The sequence below is a fragment of the Eulemur rufifrons genome, chromosome 1 (genome assembly GCF_041146395.1).
Source record: "Eulemur rufifrons isolate Redbay chromosome 1, OSU_ERuf_1, whole genome shotgun sequence".
NCBI classification, from domain to species: Eukaryota; Metazoa; Chordata; class Mammalia; order Primates; family Lemuridae; genus Eulemur; species Eulemur rufifrons.
The window spans coordinates 71,139,576-71,150,556 of record NC_090983.1 but is presented as its reverse complement, the minus strand read 5'-3'; the positions used below and the strand labels follow the sequence as shown (position 1 = coordinate 71,150,556).

The 10,981-nt window shown below is 35.2% G+C and overlaps 1 pseudogene; it reads right to left on the bottom strand.

Moving 5' to 3' along the window:
* Positions 1 to 3,776: 3,776 nt before the first annotated feature.
* On the bottom strand, positions 3,777 to 4,000 carry LOC138386277 (anaphase-promoting complex subunit 13 pseudogene; annotated as a pseudogene).
* Between the last annotated feature and the right edge of the window lie 6,981 nt (positions 4,001 to 10,981).

Genomic DNA, 10,981 nt, shown 5'->3' with positions numbered 1-10,981 from the left:
TTGACATATATGTCTTTCCTTATGCCAGCACCACATTGTCTTGATTATTGTTGCTTTGTAGTAAGTTTTGAAATTGGGAATTGAGTCTTCCAACTTTGTTACTTTTCAAGATTGTTTTAGCTGTTGGGTCCCTTGAGTTTCCATACAAATTTTAGGATAAGTTTGTTAATTTCTTAAAAAATGCCAGATTAGATTCTGAGAGTAACTGTTAAATCTGTAGATCAATTTGGAGATATTCCTATTTGTCTTAGTCTCGTTAGTGTTGCTATAACAGAACACTGGGTAGCTTATAAAGAAAAGATTCTGGTGGCTGGAAAGTTTAAGATTGGACAGCTGATCTGGTGAGGGCCTCATGCTGCTTCAACTTATGGCAGAAAGTTTAGAAAGGGGAGCAGGTGTATATAAAGAGATCACATGGCAAGAGATGAAGCAAGAAAGAAACCAAGGAAGCCAAACCCTTTTTAACAGCCTGCTCTGTGGGAACTAATTCATTTCTGGGAGAGTGAGAATTCACTCACACCCAAGGGAGGGCATTAATCTTCTCATGAGGGATCTGTCCCCATGACCCAAACACCTTCCCCTAGGCCCCACCTCTCAACACTGACACTTTTGAGATCAAATTTCAAAATGCATCTTAGAGGGAACAAAGAACATCCAAACCATAGCACCATCTTAACAATATTAAGTTTCCTGATCAATGAATATGGGGTGTCTTTCCATTTATTTAAATCTTCTTTAATTTCTTTCAAAAAGTTTTGTAGTTTTCAGAATATAAGGTTTTCATTTCTTTTTATTAAATTCATTCCTAAGTACTTTATTCTTTTTGATGCTGTTGTAATGAAATGGTTTTCTTAATTTCATTTTCAGATTGTTTATTGAAAGTGTAAAGAAATACAATTGATTTTTGTATATTGGTGTTATATTCTGAAAACTTGCTGAATTCATTTATTAGATCTAATAGTTTTTTAGTGAAATTTAAAGGGTTTTCTATATGCAATATCTTGTCATTTGAAAATAGAGTTAGTTTCACTTTTTTTCCCATCTGCCCTGTTTAGAATCTTCAGTACAATGTTGAATAAAAGTGACTAGAGTGAATAGCCTTGCCTTGTTATTAATCTTATGGGAAAAGCATCTAGTCTTTCACCATTAAGTATACTAGCTATGGATTTTTTTATAAATGCCCTTATAAGATTAAGGAAATTTCCTTCTACTAGTTTGTTGGATGTTTTTAATCATGAAATGGCATTGGATTTTGTGAAATGATTTTTCTGTGTTTATTGAGATGACGGTGTGTTTTTTCCATTTATTCTATTTATATGGTGTATTACATGATTGATTTTCACGTGTTGAACCAACTTTGCATTCCTGGGATAAATCCCTCTTGGTCATGGTATATCATCCTTTTTATATGCTGCTGGATATAGTTTTCTAGTTTTTAATAGAGGATTTTTTGCCATAAGGAATATTGGCAAATATATTACATTTTTATATGTTATAGACCTCATAATATATTTTATACACACACTTTACATATATGCATACAATTAAATATGCATTATATTTTTAATGCATATTAAAGTTAATATGTTTATATTATAAAGTTTATACATAATATAGTTAAGAAGTTAATTTTTATACATTTTACATATACACTTATGAAAAATATATATACACACATATATACAATTATGTAATTGCTTTTAAATAATTTAAGAGAAGAAAAGAACACAATGTTTTCTGGGTTTTTAAAAATTTCCTATTGAGAGTTCAGGAAAATATTAAGAAATATTTTCTTTCAGATTATTTTGGTTTAATTGTTTCCACCATTAACTCTGGTCCCCAGAGTTCATTTTGGTGCTTTGTCAGAAGTAATATTTTTTTTCAAACTACTAGGCAACTATCCCAGATAATCCATTGAATAATTCTCTCTTTCCCTACTTTCACATATAATGAAGTATTATTTGTAAAAAAATTCCTGTGTCTCCACCATATTGTTTGTGGTACATATCTCATGTTTTCTTCCTTACATTCTTTAAGGAACTACTCTTCCACTTTCCATCAAGTTCTGATGTAGCTTCCAATCATTTTGCCACCACCAGTACTGGCTGTAGGAATGCACACATGAAGGTCAACTACCAATTACAGCGCTTTTACCCCTTGTTCCAAGAAATTGGTTGAAGTTATAGGTACATGACCCAAGCAGGATCAGAACCCTTCTCTGGGATTAAATGTATAATTTTTCAGAAAAAAAAAAGTTCTCTCGGAGATTGTTAACTTGAACAATGTCATTTGTATCCTATAAACTAGTATTTTGATTGGAGACTTAATAAGATTCAGGTTCTATATTTTTTAGCTAGACTTTTTCATGGGTGGCATTGTATACTTCTACCAAGAGACAACCCATGTCTGATCAATTCTTTTATTGGGATATAAGCAGCCATTGATGCTCAATAAATAGATCCATTAGTTCCTGATGAATGTAAATGGTAATATATTAATTTTATGATTCCTTTGTCTTATATTAGCTTGAATATTTCTTTAAATAGAAACTTCCCTTATCTATTGTGACGTAATTGCAATTATTTTTAAATTATATTTAGTTATATTAGATCTACACATTAATTGAAAAGAATAGACATCTTTACAATAAATATTTAGCCTTCACATTCAGAAACACTACAATTCTCTCTATTTTTAAAGTCTTTTTTTTAAAGTAAATCCTTTAAGAAAGGATTTTTAAAACTCTTTTCCTTTTACCGCTCAGGCAAGACTCCTCCTAAAACCATTTGAATAGATGCAAATCTCTCCTATTTAAGATTTTTAGAGATGAAGACTCCATAAACTTAGTAACCAATATGTGAGGCAAACACCTACGCAAAGTGTTTGCCAGGGGCAAATTTTAGCTTAAAGGATGCCATTCACATATATATACACATACATACCTACATATACATGTGTATATGTGTGTGTGTATATAAATATGCACAGACTGTAGAATACCCAATTTCACAGTGATCATGAGAACTGATATTCTATTTCCAGAACTGATATTCTATTTCCAATTTGTCCATTCTAGAGCAGAGCCAAAGTCCTTGATTGGTCCTCAATTGGCTTGCATTCCTGAGTAATTGGGAGTCTCCTGGGAAGTGTGTTAGATTGGAGATGAGATGATGGTTAGCAGTCTCTAAAACTTATGTGTTTATCTTTATTTATTTATTTTTAACTGTCAGATAACTTTTTAATCTGTAAATTTACAAAAGTTTGAAAATACCATGAAGAATCTTAGGAATCCCAGTAATCAGTGAATAGGATATCTATAGATCCATAACATCTACAGGCTAAATCCACTCAGAATGCTTCTCAAAGTGGGGGTATGAGAAGTTAATAATTCTCCTTCTGTCTGGCTTCCTCTTTGCCTTTTCTTCTACTATCTTCAATCACCTGTGTCACAGGACACATATATGGAGGTGGGAGGTGTTAAACTTTGACAGTAAAGCAAAATCAGAGTTAAAGGCAAATGTTTAACCAATCACGTTTAAACAAGCTACTGAGTGAAGAGTTTTAGGTTTAAAGAGTCAAATATTGTACATTACTGAGAAATCTTAGTTTCTCATTCTGGTGAATATTTTCACATCCCACTTTGCTACTATAAACTAACTGGTTATACATTTTTGAGTGTTGATTTACTACTCAAAGATTTGAATTAGAGGACTAAAAGAAAACATTTTGTATCAATGTATTTTATAAAAATGAATCCATAAGAAAGGAGCCACGTGTCAGTTTCCGACTGGGGTAGCATTCTCATGGAGGTACTGCAAGGCTTAGTCTGTCTGCTTCATTTCTTGCTCTTTGACAGATTCTGTAGTGCACCGTTGGCTTGTTCAGGTTTGGGAAGCTCATTCAGTGGCATCACAACGTCTTCATAAGGTAGCTTGTCTTCTTGCCAAGCATTGTCAATCAAATCCAAGATCCTTCCATCTCTCTGTACCTCACTGATCATTTTCCTGCAGCTTTGATTTTGTCAGATCGTGCCTGGCCCACCACGGCACCCGCCTTCTCAGACCATGCCCTTTGCACCTGTATTTATCTTTAGCTGATGGCATTTAAAATGCCTAGCAACTAGATCAACTTCTACCTCCAGGAATTAGGAGCCAAGTAATTTGGACCATTTCTTCTGCTAAGGACAACTTGAATACCAAAGCAAACCAAACTAAACTTAAAAAAAATTGCTTGATGACATCAAAGATCAAATAAAATAAGACCTTCATGCCAATATGTGAGAGGAGATGAAAATCCAGAAAGGTAAGCTTCTGATTTATAGTGGCTTTTTCCCTGGAGACATTTGCCAAGTAAAGAAGAGAAACCAAGAGTCTGAGCAGTACTTTTAATAGCCTCATGGAGGAAGAATGGTAAAAGTTGGATTCCAAGACCTGCAAGGGGAGAGTAATCATGATAAACCATTTCCCATTAACCCCAAAGGGCTGAACCCTGGAAACACTGGTGAAGAGGAAATAGATCAGTCCTCACAGGGACTATGTTTCATGTCATCTCAATCCCCAGAATTTGATTATGTTTATTCATAAGCTCTAGTGTCTCAGTGTCTTCCCTGCTTGAAGGAACATAAATACACTATGCAGTAGAATAATATTATCCTAGCCATCAGATTATTTCCATAAACATTTTCAGATACAATGTCCAGCACACAATAAAAATTAACCAGGTACCCAAGGAGACATGACAATACAATTGAAAACTATTTAATAGCAGAAACCATAAACAACAGAAACCGGCTCTTAAGGTCTATTAGAATGATCAGAAATAGACTTTAGAATAAGTATGTTTACCATGTTCAAGAAGATAAAAGATAAGATTGAGAGGTTTTGGAACTATAGAAAATAACAGACTTGAAAGTCTTACCAAATTTAATCTATAAGTAAAAAATGAGTAGTTGAAATTAAATCTTAGGTTAGACACATTTGAGTAAAAGAAACTATTGAGGACAAAGCACAAAAAGACAAAATAAAGAATAAATGCTAAAAGCCACGGAGGTTAAAGTGTGAAAAAACAACATATGGTTGAAGTCCCAGAAAAATAGGAGAGAGACTAGGAAGAGGCAATATCTGAAGAGATATGGCTGAGAATTGTCAAAAAAACTGATGAAAAATAAGTTAAAAATTCAAGAATCCCAGCTGGGCATGGTAGCTCATGCTTGTAATCCTAGCACTCTGGGAGGCTGAGGTGGGAGGATCACTTGAGGTCAGGAGTTTGAGACTGCAGTGAGCTGTGATGATGCCACTGCACTCTAGCCAGGACAAAAGAGCAAGACTCTGTCTCAAAAAAAAAAAAAAAAAAAATGCAAGAATCCCTAAAAATCCTAAATAGGATAAAATGAAAGAAATTGACATGTAGTCCCATCATTGTAAAATTTATGAAAGTATAAGTAGAAAATATTGAAAACCAGGTGTGGGGGTGGGGGGGAAGCAGCCAGAGGGGAAAAAGACAGATTATTTTCAAAGGAACAATAATTAAACTAATATCCAACAGCTAATCTCTAAACAGAAACAATGGAAGCCAGAAGACAATGGTATGATAACTTCAAGGGACTGAAAAAAAAAATGACCAAAGTAGAAATCTATATGCAGTGAAGTATTCTTCAATAATGAAGGGAAAATAAAGACATATTCAGACAAAAAAATAAGCAAATTAGTTACTTACACATCTACACCAAAGGGAATACCGTAGGGTATTTTTTTTTTTTTCCTCAGCCTCCCGAGTAGCTGGGACTACAGGCATGCACCACCATGCCCGGCTAATTTTTTCTATATATATTTTTAGCTGTCTATATAATTTCTTTCTATTTTTAGTAGAGATGGGGTCTCGCTCTTGCTCAGGCTAGTCTCGAACTCCTGAGCTCAAACGATCCGCCCACCTCGGCCTCCCAGAGTGCTAGGATTACAGGCATGAGCCACCGCGCCCGGCCTGCCCGACTGTAGGGTATTTTTTAGGTAGGAAAAAAATGATCTCAGTTGAAGATGTTGATAGGAGTGAAAGCCATGAAATTAAAATGTTTGCATAAATCTAAATGAGTATTTACTGAATAAACAGTAATAATAATGACTTTTTGTCTTTAAAATATGGAGAAAATACAGAACAATAATATATTAATTAAAGGGGAGATAAATATTGTTAAAGTAGTCTAAAATTCTAACATTTTCTGGAAAGAGGGCAAAAGTACCTGTAAACATCGAATTTTGATAAATCACAAATGCATGTTGTAGTAATTATGGCAACCACTAAAAGTGTGATAAAATAGTAAATAATTTCCCAGTCAATGAAAGGGAGATTGAGTTCATCTAATAATTGGAAGTGTGATTAAGCAAGAGAAATTTTCATGAAAAATATTATTACATATTGTAGAAGACATGAACTCATTCTAGGCAATGAAAATCTTGAATAACTGGCACCTACTTAGCATTCTATCTTTCATTTATGGCTATTTCACCTTTTCATTATAATTTCTGAGAAGCCAATTGTTTCCCAAAGGATTTGTTTAAAAATATCTAATTTCATGCTTTTTATTCTCAACTAAAAATAAAATGGAATTAAACATGTGCAAAATAACTGAATGCCAAGTAACCAGTTATACCGCCAGCTCATTTACACTGAATTAGTAATTTGCTCAGTCTTCAATTTATGTTAATTAAGGAAAGATTATTTTATGTTATACATTTACATAATTACATAAGTGTCTCATTCTCTCCTCTGTAAATGTTATTATTATCTTAAGTTTCAGTTCTTTTCCACTATTAGTCTCTTAGAGTAATCCATATAATGTTGTCGTTTTCATTATACATTTGCTGGCACTGTAATTGGGAGAATATTTAACTTAAAAGTTAAATAAGTATCAAAAACACATAGGATTCCCTTGGCTTCAACAAACTGTGTGATACTCTGCATAAAATTACAGTCATTCCTCAGCATCCGTGGGGGATTGGTTCCAGGACCTCCCACAGATACCAAAATCTGCTCAAGTCCCATATATAAAATGGCATAGTATTTGCATATGACCTATGCACATCCTCCTGTATACTTTAAACCATCTCTAGATTACTTAGAATACCTAATACAATGTAAATGCTATGTAAATAGTTGTTATATTGTATTGTTTAGGGAATACTGATAAAAAAATCTGTACATGTTCAGTACAGATGCAATTTTTTTCCGAATATTTTCCATCACAGTTGGTTGACTTCATGCATGCAGAACCCACAGATATAAAGGGCCAACTGTATATATTAACAAAGATTAGACAGACACTATGACATATTTATTTTTAAATATAAATAGGCTCTTATGCTTTATAAGCTTTTAACTCTTTTTAATGTAATTATGTTTTTATAAAATCTTTTTAATTATTATGAAATTTGTATTCTTTTTTCCTTATCCTTCAGAGAATAAACATTGACTTCTGTATTGCTCAGGGTTCTCCAGAGAAAGAGAACCAGTAGGGTATAGATAGATAGATAGATATACAGGTTGAGATTTCATTGCCTGAAATGCTTGGGGCCAGAAGTGTTTCAAATTTTGGATCTTTTTGGATTTTGGAATATTTGCATGTACATAATGAGATATCTTAGGGATGGGATCCAGGTCTACAGACAAAATTCATTCATGTTTCATAAACATCTGTAAACATAGCTTGAAGGTAAGTTGTTACAATATTTTAAACAGTTTTGTACATGGAACAAAGTTTTGTTTGGTTTGTTTTGTTCTGGGACAGGGTTTCTCTCTGTCACCCAAGCTAGAGTGCAGTGGCACAATTATAGCTCACTGCAACCTCAACACCCTGGGCTCAAGCGATCCTCCTGCCTTCACTTCCCAAGTAGCAGAAAGGTATTCACCACCACATCCAGCTATTTTTTCTTTTTCTTTCTTTTTTTCATAGAGATGGGGGTCTTGCTATGTTGCCCAGGCTTGTCTTGAACTCCTGGCCTCAAGTGATCCTCTCACCTTGGCCTCCCAAAGTGCTGGGATTACAGGTGTGAGCCACCGAGCATGGCCAAAGTTTTGACTGAATTTTGACTGCGACCTGTCACATGAGGTCAGGTATGGAATTTTCCACTTGTGGCATTATGTCAGCACTCAAAAAGTTTCAGATTTTGGAGGATTTTTGATTTTGGATTTTCAGATTAGGGATGCTCAGCCTATATAAGGGAGATTTATTATAGGAATTTGCTCACACAATTATGGAGGCTGAGAAGCCCCACAATCTGCCATCCGCAAGCTGGAGAACCAGGAAAGCTAGTGGTGTAATTCAATCCCAGTTCAAAGGCTCAAGAACCAATGTCTGACAGCCAGAGAAGATGGATGTCCCAGCTCAAGAAGAGAGGATATATTTGCCCTTTCTCTGCCTTTGTGTTCCATTTGGGCCCTCAATGGTTTGGATGATGCTTGACCACACCAGGAAGGGCGTATCTCCTTTACTCAGTCTATGGATTCAAATTCTGGAAGGACTCTCACTGACACACCCAGGTAATGTTTCACCAGCTATCTGGGTGTCCTCTAATCCAGTCAAGTTGACATATAAAATTAACTGTCACACCTTGGTTGTATTTGTTCTGAATCTGTGTCTAGCCAATACATAATTTTATGTACATAGCTTAAGGCCTCAATCATTAGTTAAGATGATCTGGGGGAAATGGGACAGTTTATTGGTAGTCTACATTCCTACATTCATCAAATAATTGGCAACTCTCTAAAATAAATAAAGACCTAAAATTTTCAGTTCCATCTTGGCTACTGACTTGCTTTTGTCAACTCAGTTTACTTCTCTAGGCTTTTTAGTTTTCCTCTTTGCAACCTGTCCTTGTCTATAATGTATATTAGAGTAATTTGATCTCTTGTTAGAAAAGAATTTCTGCAAATCTGCAGTTTTTTATTATTCTTCCTTGGAATACTCATGTCTGAAGGTTTTGGCTGAAAAAGATCCAAAGTATTTCCCTGAGCTTATTAAGGGCCTCCCCACACATCTAGGCCTCAACGTAAAGCTTGTGCAAAGTCCAGCAACCTGTAAGGACAATGAGTCTGTGATGTTTGTCATCTTACTGTTCATTGTTTCCTTAACTTTTTGTCTATAAGAGGCTGCTTTTCCAGTATTTCTGACTAACATTTGTTTCTGCTGTCATGGCATCTTTCCACCCAACATTTTGTTGTTTATTGTGAGTCAGAAAAGCATCTGCAATAGAGAACTTAGCTTATCCCACTAGAGACTTCGGGCCCAGAGCTGAACTACCAAGGAAATTCTGGAATGAGCAAAGCCTAGACATGAGTAGCTGCTAAAAGATATCAATGTATTATAATGTAGTTTTTCTCAGCAAAGAAGGAGACTGGCTCTGTATCAGAGCTAAACTTGCAGAAATAGGAACTAAATTAAATGTTAGAAATAGGTTAATTCAAATAATACCACTAAATTAGGAATATATGTAAATCACTAAAATCCAAGTTTTACAGTCACTGTCGAAGGAATCTTTAATTGTAAAAACTGTTGAATTTTTCTCAGTTAGAAAGAGAGGATGTTGGAGGGTCAGGTCAATAAATAAGGTCACTGAGATAGCACTACATATGATAGAAATAAAGGAAAAAACACTATAGGCATTAGGTCCTAGGGAAAGCTCAAATCTGTCCTCTGAGTTGTGGAGGGGATAAAAGCAACCAAAGAATTTTGAAAGTGAGACTTTAGCTTTGATTTTGATGTTTAAGGTTAGAAACTGCCAGGATAAGAAGTATTGTATGTACGTTTAAAGGATCAGGCCCAAAAAAGTATTCTAATTGTGAGAATGGAGAGGAAAGAAGGGTTCAAGGAAACAGAAAACAGAATCAATTGACAGTGTATAAAAAAGAGAAATAAAGATACCAAAACAGAAAGGAAGGACAAAAAAGAGATTTAAACATTCATAAGAATACTGATGAGAAAGGTACATTCATCTTAGTGATTTTGCAGTGTTTTGGCTGCTGTGGTTTACAAGATCCCTTGAACAATGATCACGTCCCAGAATTTCATCTTCTACAATGTCCGTTTATGGAAGAAGGAGTTTGCTAAGTAAGCACGCAGGGTCTGCTTGAAACACACTAACAAAGATATCATGATTCCTCAAAGTTAAAGTCCTTGAAAGATTAAGCCATAGCCTGGAGACACTTCTGTCTACAAGAAACAAAGATGATGGGCTCCCCTGCTGGGATTACTATCCTAATTATCAGAGAACCATTGTTTCTTTCTGCTCCTGGGCATCAAATATGCTGACCCCCTCAGCTTCAAATAACCTCCCACCAATACTGAGAGCATTCTCTGGCTCGTGCTTGCCTTCTCCAAAACCAAAGGCGCTTGGCTGTAATCCAGTTCTTAGTATTACAGTCCTTGGCTCATTTCCATCAGCTCTGAACTTTAAAACATACACACACACAGAGGCAATTTAAAAGCTCAGTTCACATTTCTTTTTTCTTTCTTTCTTTCTTTCTTTTTTTTTTTTTGCATTTAAAAAAAGAAGAAATTCTCTAGTATTCTTTTTAATGATAACTTACAGTCTCTTGCCACTGAACTATCTATAGGAAAAACTTCCTTCTGATGAATTTTTTTATTTTGGAGAGAAGGTCTTCCTGTGTTGCCTGGGCTGGAGTGTAGTGGCATGATCATAGCTTGCTGTAATCTCAAACTCCTGGGCTCAAACGATCCTTCCTGCCTCAGTCTCCCAAGTAGCTGGGACTACAGGTGCATGCCACCACGCCTAGCTAATTGAATTTTTTTGGTAGAGACGGGGTCTCACTACGTTACTCGGGCTGTTCTTGAACTCCTAGCCTCAAGCGAACCTCCCACCTCAGCCTCCCAAAGTCCAGGAATTACAAGCATGAGCCACTGCTTACAGCCACCTTTATGATGGATTTTTAAAAACTGAAAATTTAAAGTAATCTCTTTGTGGAGAAATTT